This window comes from Carcharodon carcharias, chromosome 14 (genome assembly GCF_017639515.1).
Source record: "Carcharodon carcharias isolate sCarCar2 chromosome 14, sCarCar2.pri, whole genome shotgun sequence".
Classification (NCBI taxonomy): domain Eukaryota; kingdom Metazoa; phylum Chordata; class Chondrichthyes; order Lamniformes; family Lamnidae; genus Carcharodon; species Carcharodon carcharias.
In genome coordinates, this window is record NC_054480.1 from 43,641,817 (window position 1) to 43,658,353 (window position 16,537).

At 44.3% G+C, this 16,537-nt stretch overlaps 1 protein-coding gene and 1 long non-coding RNA gene across 3 annotated transcripts in view; one reads left to right on the plus strand and one right to left on the minus strand.

Annotated features, from left to right (window-relative positions):
• LOC121287124 overlaps positions 1-15,787 on the minus strand; it is a 67,312-nt gene extending 51,525 nt beyond the window's left edge. The window contains exon 1 of the long non-coding RNA XR_005945151.1: positions 15,660-15,787. This is a non-coding gene — a long non-coding RNA (uncharacterized LOC121287124). The remainder of the gene's footprint in view (positions 1-15,659) is intronic.
• Positions 15,788-16,090: 303 nt separating this feature from the next.
• Positions 16,091-16,537, plus strand: part of ttpal (tocopherol (alpha) transfer protein-like) — a 40,296-nt gene continuing 39,849 nt past the window's right edge. Inside the window, exon 1 of one of the 2 annotated variants that reach the window (XM_041204986.1) lies at positions 16,091-16,258. The gene's annotated coding sequence lies outside the window, so the exon portion shown is untranslated. Of the gene's footprint in view, positions 16,259-16,288; positions 16,338-16,537 lie in introns of those variants that run through there. The other variant, XM_041204987.1, reaches the window with a different exon arrangement.

Consider the following 16,537-nt stretch of genomic DNA (forward strand, 5'->3'; position numbering starts at 1 on the left):
GTACACTAAGGCACCAATGTACAGCATAATCTATGTCATTTATTAATTATAGAATTCAAGTCTAAATGTTGCGGCATTTCATGAAAATGTTATTCGATTTGTGTGCAGCCATTTAATGTTTTCAATGCTATGCTTTCATTTATTATAAAGTCAGTGACTCTGTTGTCTGATTCTCACTGGAGTGGGGAAATTTCATCAAGCAGGACACAAACGAAAAGAGGAATTCCATATAAAAGCACACATCACACAGCAGACAGAGGAGTGGAGACAGGCAAATGGACCAGTGCAGATTCAAAATTTTAAACACCAATAAAATTGCTAAGGACATGTTAAACATCATTGAAGGTGGTTAGAGAGAAACGGGAGAGAGAACTCCCATACAAGATCAGGGTACATGAGGAGCTGAAAAACTGGATGAGAAGAGAGTTTGAAGAATGACTGTGTAATAAACCAGACCAGAGAAAGAATCCTGAAAAATATTATGGCAGAAACATCTCAAAAGCTAAGATGTGAGTCACAAATCATCGCAAAGAAAACAAAAACCAGGAACAAAGACAGGCAAAAAAAAACATGCAAAAATCAGCCAAAACCAAGGAATAAAAGGGTTAGTTCCATCATTTTCATGGACTGTTATTAAATGTCATTACCATTTATAAATTCTCATATTGCGAGCTCTGCTCCAAACACACTAGATAACATAATGATGCATATTTACTTTCGAAAGCAATTCCTCCAGTTGGACAGGTTTTCACAGCTCCAAATGGCACAGGCACAGTGGCCTAAATGGGCTTCGTCTATGCTGTAGGATTTCAGCAGCATCAGTGTGGTCGGAAGAGATCCTGGACAAGTTAGTTTCAATTTACAGTTCTGTAATTCATCGAGTGAGTAGGTACTTTTAAATGGTATAGACAGTATTAATCACAACCTCATCAAAATGTATAAAATCAAAAAGATGGTTCATACTTCAGGTCCAAATTCAGTGGATGCTTCCAACTGGTTGTTTGAGGAGTTGAAGTCAGAAACCAATACTGTTGCAATACTGCAGTTAAAATATGTTTCTTTTTATACTCACATACCGAGTGAGTCACTGCATTAGAAAATTAAGCTAGTTATTTGAAAATGATTAAAACAGGAAGCTCTTAGAGCTGCAAGTGACAAGTGAGGAACAGTAAGAAAAAACAACAGGAATTAGAGATGGAATCATATTTATCTCAGGCTTTGCAACATGTGTGCTTCAACAGTAAAAAACTAACTTATAATTAAATAGTGAAAGAGATTGAATTGAAGGTACAAAAATATTTTTTAAGAACTACAAACACAGTAGAGAAGGAGGCCATTTGGCCCATCATGTCTGTGAAGGAGCAATTCACCTAGAGCAATTCACCCCACCTTCTCCCCATAGCCCTGCACATTCTTCCTTTTCAGACAATAATCCAATTTCCTCATGAATGCCTCGATTGAACATGCTTCCACCACAAATTCAGGCTGTGTATTCCAGACCCTAGCCATTCATTGCATGAAAAAGGTTTTCCTCATGTCGCCACCTTTCGCCAATTACCTTAAATCTGTGCCCTCTGGTTCTTAATCCTTTTATCAATGGAAACAGTTTCTCACTATCCACTCTGTCCAGATTCCTCAGGATTTTGAATACCTCTATCAAATTTCCTCTCAATCTTCTCTTTTCTGAGCAGAACAGTTCCAACTTCTCCAATCATTCTATGTAACTGAAAGTTCCTCATCCCTGGAGCCATTCCAGGAATCTTCACTGCACCCTCTCTAATACCTACACATCCTTCCTAAAGTATGGTGCACAGAACTGGACACAAGAACGCAAAAAATAGCAACAGAGTAGGCCACATGACTCATCAATCCAATTTTGCCTTATACACCAAGGTCTAGGTCTTCCATGTATATCAGGAAGAGCAGGGGAACGCCAATATTTACATCCCTCCTGTCCGAAAATTATTCACTAACCACTACTCCCCGTTTTCTGTCATTCAGCCAATTTTGTATCCATATTGCTACCAAACGCTTTTATTCCATGAGCTCTAACTTTGCTCACAAGTCTGTGCACAGCACTTCATCAAATGTCTTTTGGAAGTCCATGTACACCATAGCAACATTACCCTCATCAACACTCTGTTACCTCATCAAAACACTCAAGCAACTCAGTAAAACATGATTTTCCCGTAATAATCTATGCTGGCTTTCCTTAATTAACCTGCATTTGCCCAAGTGACTATTAATTTGTCCCAAATTATCAGAATCACAGATGTCACGATGCAGGAGGCCACCATTCGGCCCATCATGCCTGCACCGGCTCTATGAAGGTGCATTATGACTTGGTGCCATTCTCCTGCCTTTTCCTCGTACCCTTGCACACTGTTTCTATTCAAATAATCATCTAATGCTCTCTTGAATGTCTTGATTGAACCTGACTCCACCTCGCTTCCAGATAGTGCATTCCAGACTCAAACCACTCGCTGGGCAGAATTTTCCAAAATTTTCACTAAGTGTGGTAGCGGGCGGGTAAAACAACGTTTTACCCACTGGCCGCGATGGCAGGTTTTCATGCCATATTGTCCCGAACCTGCTCCATTATTTATTCACTCCTGGGAGACACACCGTTTACTTGGCGGGCGGGCTCTCATTCAACCGTCCACCATCATCCTGCTGCTGCATCACGCCAGGCACATTGTTTAAAATCCAGCCACAAGGACAAATCTCAGTGCTTCCAGCTCACTGCTGCTGCGTGGAAGACATGGCCTTGAAACTGAAGAAGACTGAAGCAAAAACAAAAATTGCTGGAAAAACTCAGCAGGTCTGACAGCATCTGTGGAGAGAAAGACAGAGTTAACATTTCGAATCCAAATGACTCTTCTTCAGAACTAAAATGAAGTAGAAATGTGGTGAAGTATATACTGTTTAAGTGGAGGGGGGCATGGGGCAGATTAAGCTGGATTTAGTAAACACCTTGTCAAACAGCAGGAGGGAAATGGAAAGCAACGAAGGTGAACAGAGCAAAAGAGACAAGTGGAAATCCTGTCGGAGAGAAGAGCAGTAAAGAAGACGTGTCTCTTGAGCAACTTTCGGATGCTGTGGAAGTCCACCGGGATGTCCTCTACCCCTGCTCTGGCTGTGGGATGGGCAGCAACTGCAGTGGTGGTCAGTGCCAACACCCTGCAAAAGAGCACAGCTATCCAGTGCTGCAAGAGGATGAATGATTTCCTCTGTTCCGCCAAGGTAAGTCACTCATCTCATGACTCAACTCACACACTCACAAACCAATCAGACATCCACAGGGTCCACACTCACTGTCGGTTCAAGGGACATCATCATTCACTCTCTCACACTCACCATCATTGTCGTCATCCCATCCATGGGACCACTCACCACCCACACAGGCCAGGCATACTTGTCATCTGGCCTGGCAGGCGTCCTGCTTACGCTCTCTCCATCTCTTCCCATGCCGGACAAGCTGGCACATAACAAGAGAGAGACGTCGTAGACCAGTAGCAGAATGCTCAAAATCAAGGTCCTCACAGACTTTGAAAACAGAGCCATCCAGCCGACCAGCAAGGATCTGGACCAGTCCTGTGCTGACGGTGAAACCGGCGCTCCTCTACCAAGTCAGGATCCAGCAGTGCAACATCCATCAGGCAACCATGTTGTGAGTGATGTGTCTTCTTTCACAGGCCACTGCCATGCACTAATTTTCTCCCCTTGCTTTTGCAGGCACATCTGCCAAACAGCCAACAGAGTCCATGACCCAGGGCCTCCAATCAAGCACTGAAGAAACCTCTGAAGAGGAATCTGGAGGCACCCTCCCTGAATTCCCCTCACAGCACACCCCCTCAACGTCAAAAGTGACCTCAGAGGCAGGGCTGCATGCCCCCGATTCTCCCCCACCCCACTGTCACCAGTCAGGCAGGACAGCACTTAACCCCAACCCCCCTGAAGCCTGCAAAGTGACCCTGGTGAGCTCTGCAGAAAGTTGCTGTGCACTCACCTCCAGTTCACCCAAAGTGCAAGCTGCCAAGTGTACGTCGCCCCTTTGCTGTTGTGAAATACGTTGATGTGCTTCCTGCCGACATGGACGGGCGATCCAGTGAGGGTGCAAGACCCTGGCAGGACAGCCTGATAATGATATGCTGATGTATTACACTGAGATTCCTGATGACCGATGGCAGGAAATGCAGCCCACCATTGATGGGCTGATCGGACCATCGCAACTGCCTTCCCACTGTCGTGAGACCGATCGTGTCATACTGTCTGCTCACACCACGCTATCATGCGCCACCAGTGCGCGTGGAAAATTTGGTCCACTGTGTGAAAAAGTTTTTCCCACATCACATCTGCTTCTTCAGCAAATCATTTTAAATCTGTACCATCTCATTCTTGATCCTTTTACGAGTGAGAAGTTTCTCTCTATCTACTCTATCCAGCCCCCTCATGATTTTGAAAACCTCTATCAAATCTCCTCTTAGCCTTCTCTCCTCCAAGGAGAACAGTCACAACCTCTCTAATCTATCTTCATAACTGAAGTTTCTCATCCCTGGAACCATTCTCATAAACCTCTTCTGCACTCTTTCCAATGTGTTCACATCCTTCCTATAGTGTGGCACTCAGAACTGTACACAATACTCAGCTGAGGTCTAACTAACTAGTGTCTTATGTAAGCTCAGCATAATCTCCCTGCTCTTGTACCCAATGCCCCTACTAATAAAGCCCAGGGTACTGTATGTTCTATTAACTGCTCTCTCCACCTGTCCTGCTACCTTCAATGATCTATTCACATGTACACCCAGGTTCCTCTGCTCCTGCGCCCACTTAAGAATTGTACTTGCTTGTCCCTACAACACCAACACACACACCAACCCACACACACCCACACACACACCAACCCACACACACACACACACCAACCCACACACACACACACCAACCCACACACACACACACACACACACACACACACACACACACACACACACCACACACACCTTAAACCAGCTTATATTTCACCCCTTCCGTGGATTCACCTAGTTCTGTTGAAGGGTCACGAGGACTGGAAACGTCAACTCTTTTCTTCTCTGCCGATGCTGCCAGACCTGCTGAGTTTTTCCAGGTAATTGTTTTGTTTTGGATTTCCAGCATCCGCAGTTTTTTGTTTTTACCCCTTATTTTATCCTATCTCTCCATGTTCTTCCTATCAAAATGCATCACCTCACTTCCCCAGATTGAACTTCATCTGCCACCTATCTGTCCACTTCACCAATTTGTCTATGTCCTTTTGAAGCTCTACACTGTCCTCCTAACAGTTTACAATGCTTCCAAGTTTCATATCTGCAAAATTTGAAATTGTACCCTGCACACCAAGATCTAAATCATTAATATCTATTAGGAAAAGCAAGGGTCCTAATACCTACACTTGGGAACTCCACTACAAACCTTCCTCCGGCCTAAAACTTATCCATTGACCATTACCCTCTGTTTCCTATTATTCAGCCAATTTTGTATGCACGTTGCTGCTGTCCCTTTTATTCCACACGCTATAACCTTTCTCACAAGTCAGTTGTAGGGCACTGTATCAAATGCCTTTTGAAAGTTCATGTACACCACATCAACAGCATTACCCTCATCAAACCTCCCTGTTACCTCTTCAAAAAACTCCAGCAAGTTAGTTAAACATGATTTGCCCTTTAAAAATCCATGCTGGCTCTCCCTAATCAACCCACATTTACCATATGACTATTAATTTTATCACGAATAATTGTTTCTAGGAGCTTCCCTACCACCAAAATTAAACTGACTGGTCTGTAATTGCTGGGCTTATCCTTAGAATTTTTATTGAACAAGAGCATAATATTTGCAATTCTCCAGTCCTCTAGCAGCTCCCTGAGTCTAGGGAAGACCGAAAGATTATGGCCAGTGGCCCTGCAATTTCCTCTCTTATTTCCTTTAATATCCTTGGATACATCTCATCCAGTCCCGGTGCCTTGTCAACTTTAAGTACCAACAGTTTATCCAACACTTCCTCCTTATTAAATTTGAACCCTTCTAGTGACAGAGTTTCCTTCTCTGTCACCGTGGCCTCGGTAGATTCTGCTTCCTTGGTAAAGTATTCATTTAACACATCAACCATATCCCCTGCCTCCATGTGTAAAACCCTTTCTGGTCCCTAATCGGCCCCCTCCTTTTTCCACCCTCTTACTATTTATGTGACGATAGAAGGCTTTGGGATTCCCCTTTATGTTGGCTGCCAGTCTTTTCTCATAACTCCTCTTTATTTGCTTTTCAACCTCCCCTCTGAATCTCCTGTATTCCACTTGGTTCTCAGTTGTGTTTTCTACCTGACACCTGTCATAAGCACACTCTTTCTTCTTTATCTTGATTTCTATCTCATTATTCATCCAGGTTGCTCAGGATTGGTTTGCCCTACTTTTCCCATTTGAAGGAATATACCTTGACTGTTCCCAAACCATTTCTCCCTTGAAGGTAGCCCATTGTTCAGCTACAGCCTTTTCTGCCAAACTTTGGTTCCAATCTATCCAGCCCCATTGAAGTTGGCTCTCCCCATTAATTATTCTTACTCTGGATTGCAGAGTGTCCTTTTCTACTGTCATCCTAAACCTTACGATACAATGACCACTGTCTCCTAAAAACTGACACTTGATCTACTTGGCCCACCTCATTTCCAAGAACCAGGTCCAACAGTGCATCCTTTCTTGTTGGACTGGACACATACTACTGTAGAAAATTCTCCTAGGAACTCTTGTCCCTCTCCGCCCTTTATACTACCACTGTACCAGTCTACATTCGGGTAATTAAAGTCCCCCATTATAACTACTCTATAATGTTTGCATCTCTCTGTAATTTCCCTGCAGATTTGTTCCTCTACATCCTTCCCACTAGTTGGTGATCTATAGACTACACCGAGCAATGTAATTGCACCCTTTTTGTTCCTTAGCTCTAGCCAAATTTATTCTGTCCTTGAACCCTCTGGAACATCCTCTTTCTCCAGCACTGCAATGCTCTCTTTAACAAATACTCCTGCTCCTGCTCCTTTTCTTCCTCTCCTATCTTTTCTGAATGCCTTGTACCCAGGAATATTTAACATCCAGTCCTGCTCTTCCTTGAACCAGGTCTCTGTTATCGCCATAACATCATATTTCCACATGGCAATCTGCACCTGTAACTCCCCAATCTTATTTACTATACTCCGTGCATTAACATACATGCACAGTAACCCTGATTTAGACTTCGTAACTTTCTGCCTTACTCCAACTTCACCTATTAACCTGATATTCCCTATACTAGTGCTATCTGTCTCTCCCAGTATTTTGTACACCCTGATACCTCTCTCTAATATTCCCTCCTGATTCCCACATCCCTGTCGAGTTAGCTTAAAGCCATCCCAACAGCACCAGCAAAATGCCCCACAAGGATATAAGTCCCAGCTCTGTTCAGGTGCAACCTGTCTGGCTTGTACAGGTGCCATCTTCCCCAAAGCCAGTCCCAGTGTCCCAGGAATTTGAAGCCCTCCCTCCTGTGCCATCTTTCCAGTCACACATTCAACTGCCTTATCCTATTTTTGTACTCACTGGCACGTGGCACTGGGAGTAACCTAGAGATTACTACTTTTGAGATCCTGCTTGATAATTTTTGACCTAGCTCTCTAAATTCTGATCCAAGGATCAAATCCCCATTCCTACCTAGTCATTGGTACCAATGTGGACCACGACCTCTGGCTGTTCACCCTCCCCCAGAAGAATGTCCTGCAGCCGCTTGGTGACATAATTGACCCTGGCACCAGGGAGACAACATACCATCCTGGAGTCATGTCTACAGCCGCAGAAACGTCTCTGTTCTCCTAACGAATCCCCCATCACTACTGCTCTTCCCTTCTTCTTCCTCCCCTCCTGTACAGCCGAGCCACTCATAGTGCCACAAACTTGGATCTAACTGCACTCCTCCGAGGATCCAGTGCTCTCACCAGTATCCAAACCGGAAAACTGATTTGTGAACGGGACCCCAGAGGACTCCTGCACTACATGCTTAGTTCTCTTGGACTGCCTGGCGGTCATCCATTCCCCCTTTCTGCCTCCAGGCTCCTAAACTGCGGTGTGACTACCTCTCTGAATGTGCTATCCATGTAGCTCTCAGTCTCACGGATGCACCACAGTGACTCCAGCACCGCTCGAGCTCTGAAACCCGGAGTTCAAGTTTCTGCAGCTGACAGCATTTCCTGCACATGTGGTCGTCTAGGCCACCAGTAGTGTCCATGACTTTGCACATATTACAGGGCACACATTCCACTTGACTGAGCTGCCCTGCCATGTCTTAACTTTATTTTACTTTAGTTTATTTATATTACTTCATTACACTGGCCCTGACTTTCCCTTATTCCTGGTGTTTCTCACTTAAATCTAAGTATAGCTACTTCTTTAAAAATAATGCACTTAATCTAATCTACAGCAATGTAAAGACAGTCTCTAACAGCTGTTTACCAACCAATGAACTTACGGTTTTCCTGTGATGTCACTATTTGTTTTTTCTCGCTCTCCTTTCGAACTCAAGGACAGCCGGTTCCAAGCAGCTGACTGGTGTGCCTCTCCGACTTCTAGGTAGGTCTCAAGCCTCAGTCCTGATTTATACTCTCCCACTCTGGGTTGCTTTGTCACAGGCTTGTAGTTAACAGGATTATCTTTGCATGCTTTTTTAAACAAGGGAGTAACATTTGCAATTCTCCAGTCTTTTGGAACTACCCGAGTCCAAGGAAGACTGGAAAATTATGGCCAGCGCCTCTGCAATTTTCACTCTCACTTCCCTCAGTATCCTTTGATGCATCTTATCCAGTTCTGGTGCCTTATCAACCTAAAGTACATATCTCATGTCCAATACCACCTCCATATCAATTTTAAACTCTAAAAGTGTCTGAACTACCTCCTCTTTCACTTTTGCAGCATTTTCTTCCTTGGTAAAGACGGATGCAAAGTATTCATTTAATACCTCAGCTATGCCTGCTGCATCCATACAGGAATCACCTTTTTGGTCCACGATTGGCCCCACTCTTACCATCCTTTTACTATTTATAAGCCCATAGAATACTTTTGGATTCCCTTTTATGTTAGCTGCCAGTCTCCTTTAATATTCTTTCTTTGCTTCTCTTATTTGCTTTTTCAACTCCCTGCTGAATCTTCTAAATTCAGTCTAGTTCTTCCTCATATTATCTACCTGACATCTGTTGTAAGCACATTTTTTCAGCTTCATCTTAATGTTGATCATTTTTGTCATCCAGGGAGCTCTGGTTTTGTTTCCCTATCTTTCCCCTTTGTTGGAATAGATCTTGACTGTGCCCAAACTCTATTCTTTAATGGTAACCCATTGTTCAGTTACAGTTTTGCTCGCCGACCTTTGATTCCAATTTATCTGGGTCAGATCCATTCTTACCCCATTGAAGCTGACTTTCCCCCTTATTATTCTTATTCTGGAGTGCTCTTTGTCCTTTCCATAGCCTTGTGTTATAATGATCACTGTCCCCTAAATAGTTCCCCTACTAATACTTGATCCACTTGGCCCCCCTCATTCCCAAGATCAAGGTCTAGCAGTGCCTCCTTTCTCATTGGACTGGAAACATACTGCTGTAGAAAATTCTCCTGAACACACTCTAGGAATTGTTGCCCCTCTCCTCCCTTTACATTACTATTATCCCTGTCCATATTCAGATAATTAAAGTTCCCCATTATGACTACTCTAATTCTTGCACTTGTTACTTCCTGCAAATTTGTTCCTCTACATTTTTCCCCACAAGGTGAATGACAAGTTAATCTGTTTTTGGTGATGTTTGTTAAGGAGAAATATTGGTTAAGACATTGGAGGGCTAAATTGGGCTGCCCCTGAAATTGGACATGGGAATTGTGATGATGCACAATTACCCTAAGCCCACCCAAAATGATAGAGGCAGCACGCAAACTTTGTGCTGCCTCGTCTTAAAGGTGAGGTGCATTCTGGCTGCAACAGGAGCTGAAATTGTTTGGACAAGATTTGAAGCTCTGGAGGAAGAAACAGAAGTGATACAACAGGCCAGAGAGCTGCCCCAAGTTTTCAGATGCTGTAATGGGGTCTGAGATGCTGGCGGTCAACAGGAGGAGAGAGAGGTTCTTTTCCCTCAGAGGGCCAGGAATCCCTCACAAAAGATGTTAAGAAAGCAGTAGGAGCAGGTGGTCTTGGTGGTTAATGCCACCAATCTGTACTAAGGACTAGGATGCAGTACTGCAAAAAGTTCAATGGCCTTACACAAGTAGGCAAGATCAGTGAGTGCATTCTTGCACACCAAGTCCTACCCACTGCACCAGCAGCCTCAAACAATGCTCCATTCACCACGTCCCCTTCACTCATCCATCAACACTTATTATCAAACATGACTCAAAACCTTCACACGCATCACTGCACATCAGTCTAACACATTTAACTTGCTGCAAGTGGCACACTCAAATCTTGCAGCTTGCAAACACTGTCAGATATTCAACTTTGGCAGCACATCACTCAAACACCCACTCACAAACACACTTGCTTCTCTTTGCAGGACAAAGTGGTTCATAATAGACCACAGCAGAAAACTGGTAGAAGTCAGGCATGGTTGCATGTGCTCACCCACTATGGATGAGACAGTGCTAGGAATGTTAGGAGCAGCAGTCACAGAGGTTATGGTAAGCAGTGCCACGGAAGCCAAAAGGATGGCAGTATGTTCCTGCCTTGTGTACCTTCTCAAATCCCACTTCACCTTTATCCTGCAAGCTGTCATGATGTCCAAACTGCAGATGGTATAACCATGCACCTCTTGTTTACTCCCCTTCCCGCATCACGACCCTGTCCTTGTGCATTTATGCTTTCAGATGGCCAAGAATTGCCATCTGGCCAGCCTGAGGCGAAAGGGAGTAGATTCAGGAGGAAAAAGCACTATCTAATCTGACACACAGCCATCAGCTCAGGTACTGGCATAGTGTGTATTTCGAGGGCAGTTTTGAGGCAGAACCTGCATGTTCCGAGTCACTGGACACCAGCGGGTTGCAGCCAAACCAGAGGAAAGAGATAGCACAGGTTCTGGCTCCCCAGAGCACGAGGTTATACACAGGTTTCGCTGCAGAAGATTCAGATGGGATCTTTGATGCAGCAGTGTATAGAAAAAGACTGATGGGCATGTACAGATATGCTTGGTACATTGACTACTAGAATGCCTGCTGTCACTGTCAAGGAGCATGGAGTCCAGCACCAACTTGGAACAGGATTTTGCACAGAGTTTGGAGCCCATGCTTTCCCACAAAAAAAACTTCCACAAGAACACCTACCAAACATAATTCCATGTCAGATGGCCATTATCTTTGCTTCAATTGCAGCCCAAGCAGAAGCCACCTAATATCTGGGTACTGTAGTGAAAGCTCTGATTGAGATCATGAACTCTTTGCATGTGAAGTGGACGTGAGGAGGCTACAAAGTGACAAAGATAGGTTAAATGAGTGAGCAAAGATCTGGCAAATGGAGTATAATGTGGGCAAATGTGAAATCGTTCATTTTGGCAGGCAGGATGAAACTTATTATCCAAATGGTGAGAGATTGCAGAGCTCTGAGATTCAGAGGGATCTGGGTGTCCTCGTGCATGAATCACAAAAGGTTAGTAAACAGGTACAGTAGATAATTTGGAAAGCTAATAGAATGTTCTTATTTATTGAGAGAAGAATTGACTGCAAAAGTAGGGATGTTATGCTTCAGTTGTACAGGGCATTGGTGAGACCACATCACTGTATTGTGTACAGTACTGCTCTCCTTATTTAAAGAAAGATATAATTGCATTAGCAGTTCAGAGAAGGTTTACTAGACTAATACTGGAAATGGGCAGGTTGTCTTATGAAGGAAGGCTGGACAGGGTGGATGTGGTTTCCTCTTGTGGGACAATCTAAAACTAAGTTTCACTGTTAAGGGGTCACATGTTTAAGACCGAGATAAGGAGAAATTTTCTCTGAGGGTTGAGAGCCTTTGGGACTCTCTTCCTCAAAAGGCTGTGGAAGCAGAATCTTTAAATATTTTAAAGGCAGAGCTAGACAGATTCTTGATTAACAAGGGGGTAAAAGGTTATCGGGGGTAGGCAGGAATGTGGGGCTGAGGTTATATTCAGATCAGCCATGATCTTATGGAATAATGGAACAGGCTTGATGGGCTGAGTGGCCCATTCCTGCTTCTAATTTGTATGTTCGTATGTACTGCCATGAAGGAGCAGCATTGGCTTTCTGGAACAGGAACCTGCTTTCCTCTCTCATGATGGCAGCATTCGTGCTCCCAACACTGCTACTCCATCAATGCCCTTGCTGTTGCCTGTCAGCCAGCCAGCCCAGACTGCTGCTGCCTCTGCCATGGTTGTGTATGAGCCAGGCCTTGAAGGCCCAGAGCTGTTCAAGGTCATCATCAAGGCCATCTGCAGTCTTCCCACCTGCTATGCTGCAGCCACTGGGGTAGTACTGCGGAGGAACATTAGGCCAGGCAAAAGCACCTGTAAGACAGGCAGTAAAGGAATACACAAGGGTCATTAATTGAGATTGTCTGGAATATTGAAAGTATTGCTGGGTAAAGCTGGTATGGAATGGTTCTTTTGTGGTGTCTTATGTTTCAGGATTGTGGCCATGAGGACAATGTGATGATCCATCACAGACAGATAGTAAGGTGGGGAGCTGTTGAACAACAAGAATCTGGGTTTCACTCGGGGGAAATCAGAGTCTAACGATCTGCTCACAGACAGCCTGTCTGGAATGTGGATGTACTGGCTGCCTCTTCCTCCTCCTGAGAGGCTCGCTGAACCTGTGATGTCAAAGGCTTCATTCCTCATGACAGCCAGGTTGTGGAGGATGCAAAAGATCACCATGAATTGGGTCACATACTCCAACAACTACTTAGGGACTCTGCCCAAGCAGTCTACACAGCAAGACACTGCTTCAGCTCCCCAATGGTCTACTCAGTGACACTCCTCATTGCAGCATGGCTGTTATTGTATCAGTGATTGCAGCATATATCAGTGCTGGTCACAATTGGTAGGGTTGCAAAGGGAAATCATTAGCAACGTGTAGAGCGGATAGCTGTCATTACCCAGCAGCCATCCTCTGGCTCAACATGGTGGCTGAAAATTGCTGAAATAAAAGATTAGAGCAGAATGAATAAATCATCATTGCTGTCAGGATAGTAGGCATTTAGCAGCATGATATACTTGGCATGGTCACATCTCCACTGTACATTAAGCGAGTGGTACGCTTTGTGGTTTCAGTATATCTCAGCATTGGCACATAGTGTCCATACACCACGTACATGCAGTTGATGGCACCCAGCAACATGGGGAAGGAAGATTGCTATCCTGGCAAAACCATATGCACACTCAAGGTTTCTGTCCTTTTTGAGAGAAGACAATGAAATGTCCTGTCATACAGAGCCTCAAGTGACTTCTCAGATGCAGCGATGGATGGTGAACTGTGAGGTATTTGCTGTGTCTCTTGTTCTAGCCTGGAAGGATCTATTGGTGAAAAGAAAAATCAGAGCCATAATCACTGACAGCCACTGGCAGCACCATCTTTGCTCTGCTCTGTGCTGTAGATCTGGCTCCAAGAGGTGGTAGAATTCTGCGACCACCTTAGTGAAGCACAGTCACTGAAAATACTGCTCCTGGCATAGATGCAGGTCAGAGAAGTGCTCCCTGAAGATCCTAGATGGGTAAAGTCTTCTGCTGAGAGCCCTCATCTGCAAGCAGCCCACATTCTTTGTTGCTCTTGCTTGATGTCCCTCTGACGCTCAGCCCAAGGGGAACTGCAACTACAGGCCCCATAACTGGAAGTAAGTTTCCATGTTCCACCTTCTCATCTTCAGCACCGCTCTCTGCGGACTTTATCAATTTTTCTGAATGCTCCCAATAACCCAATACTTCCACAAACCCAGCCAGAGCCAGTAGATAGTGGTCAGCAATTGAAAATTGGAAGATGATATCTCTAAATAGCATTCCTTATGCTACTGAGCACATGTTCAGCTGTGCATGTTTAGAAGATGGTGTTGGTTAGAGCAGCAAGATTGAAAAAGACAGATCAAGTATTAAATCAACGTTATATGGTGCCTGGCATCATGATCAGTCTATTCTATACACTTCCAGTGATAGCACATAACACCCACAATAACATCCTCAACAACATGGCATTCAGCACCCGACAGTCAGCAGCAGCAAGGACATCCCTTTTCATGTAAACCAGCACCCATAACACTAACTACAGATACTACCCAAGTTTTTCAGACCGGGAGAACTGCCTGCTTTTCTTCAAATTCCTTTTAAATCCACTAAATGGACAGACAGGGCATCACATTAAGATCTCATTCAAAAGACAGCATCTGAAGACAACATCACCCTTCCTCCCTCCTTTAGTATTGCACCTAACTGGAACATATGGTCTGCTTCTCTGCTGTAAATTCTAGATATTAATGAAGTGACTCCAAATTGGCAGCCTCTATCAACATCATAGCTGCCAAATTTCAATGCACTCCACAAGGACAACCCCAGGTATATTGAAAAACTGTTAACTGTAAGTAGGGTAGAAAGGAAATCACAAAAAAGGCAAAACCACAGCCTGTTCCAGTGTTCATGCTCCATACGACACTCTTCCCACATAACTTCATCTAGCCCTATCGGCATAATCTTCAGTTCTTTCCAACTATTTATATAGCACCTTTAATAAAATATATAAAGGTGCCTCACAAGCTCATTATAGAACAAACTATGGCATCGAACTATGGAAGGAGATATTAGTTCAGATGACTAACGGCTTGGTCAAAGAGTTAGCTTTCAGGGAGTGACTTAAAGGAGGAAAGCAAGGAAGAGCAGTGGAGAGGTTTAGGGAGGGAATTCCAGAGCTTAGGCTAAAGGTCACTGAGGTCATGGACACCAATGATGGAACAATTAAAATCAGGGATGCTCGAGAGGTCAGAATTAGCAGAATGCATATATCTTCAGAGGGTTGTAGGGCTGGAGGAGATTACAGAAATAGTAAGTGGCAAGGCTATGGAGGACTATGAAGGCAAGGATGAGAACTTTAAAACCAAGACATCTTTCTCTTTTTCAAGGTGTCTAGGTGGTCACTCATAAATCCATGTCTCCTAGTTTATGACTCCCCCACAAATAGAAGCGCTTTTTCTACATCCCATAAAACGCTTAGAATTCTATCAGGTTAGCACCCCCCTCCCTACCCTCCCTTTCCAGAAAAAACATCCTCAGCCTGTTCGTTCTTTCTTTCCTGGCAGCTGTAACCTCGCAGTTCCACTTAAGTGTTATGAATTCCTTTGTTGTCGACATTTTCGAGCGCATCGCCTTCGAGGCTCTGCACCTCATTCACTATAACAAGCGCCACACCATCTGGGCCAGAGAGATCCAGAGCACCATCCACCTCATGCTACCAGGGGAACTGGCCAAACACGCCATCTCCGAAAATACCAAAGCGCTCACCAAATATACCAACTCCATTTAGATCCATCATTCTAAAGATTATTAAGTGTAGCGTATTATTGCACTTAAAACACACACACACACAAGGCCAACCTACAGAACCCTGTAAGTACAAATGTCAAATGTAACTCCTTACCAGCTTGATGGTCACCTTACTGGTCAGTTTTTTCCTGCCAATCACACTTACGAAAATAGTCGTCACATATTAACATACTCCACCTTAAAGCTACAAGCTGAAAGAGAAATACTAGAGATGGATTACAATTTGGGGGTAACTGTTGTGACACGTTGGTTTCCGTTTAGAATGTAACCTTTTGACGCTCTTCAATCTAAAGGTGAAGCCAGCTCTCCTATTTCAATGGAGTTTTAAGCGGTTTCACTCTTTGTAATAATAAACCTCATCCCTAATATTTCCAGATAAAACAGTCAGCGACAGTCCTGTCTGGACCTTTATATTTTACGTCCTTATGCCTCATTATTAGGTTTTCATATTGAGGGTTTGACGCCCACTAAGTGAGCTGATTTCTTAATCTCGGCTACTGGGTGGTGATATTGTACATCTCCTATCCTGGTGTTTACTGCTCTGGATGAGCTGTTGGCGGCGCCGGTGTCCACGGAGCTGCGGCTGGAGGTGAAGCGGTACAGTGCAGCCCCTCTTCCCGTCTCCCAGCGTTCCCACCCCGGCCGAGTCTTTGGACAGTTTCTGACCTTCATCCCGGCCCGCAGACCGGGCAGGTTAGTGACGCGCTGCTTGTTGTATCTATTTCCCCTTCCGTAGGCACTGCAAATACAGACTGACTGACTCTCCAGCTACGTAGGTCACCTTCGTTACATTCTTATCGTGTTACATTCATCTTGTGTCTGTTCCCAGCCCCGAATCAAACAGTAGGATTGAATGGTATCATTCAGATGACAGTTCTTGTTTTATTGTTAAATTTGCTGGGGACAGGCTTCCAGCACTGCAGCACCAGTGATGCAATATCTCAAGAGTCTAAACCCACTTCCTGGTTGTGG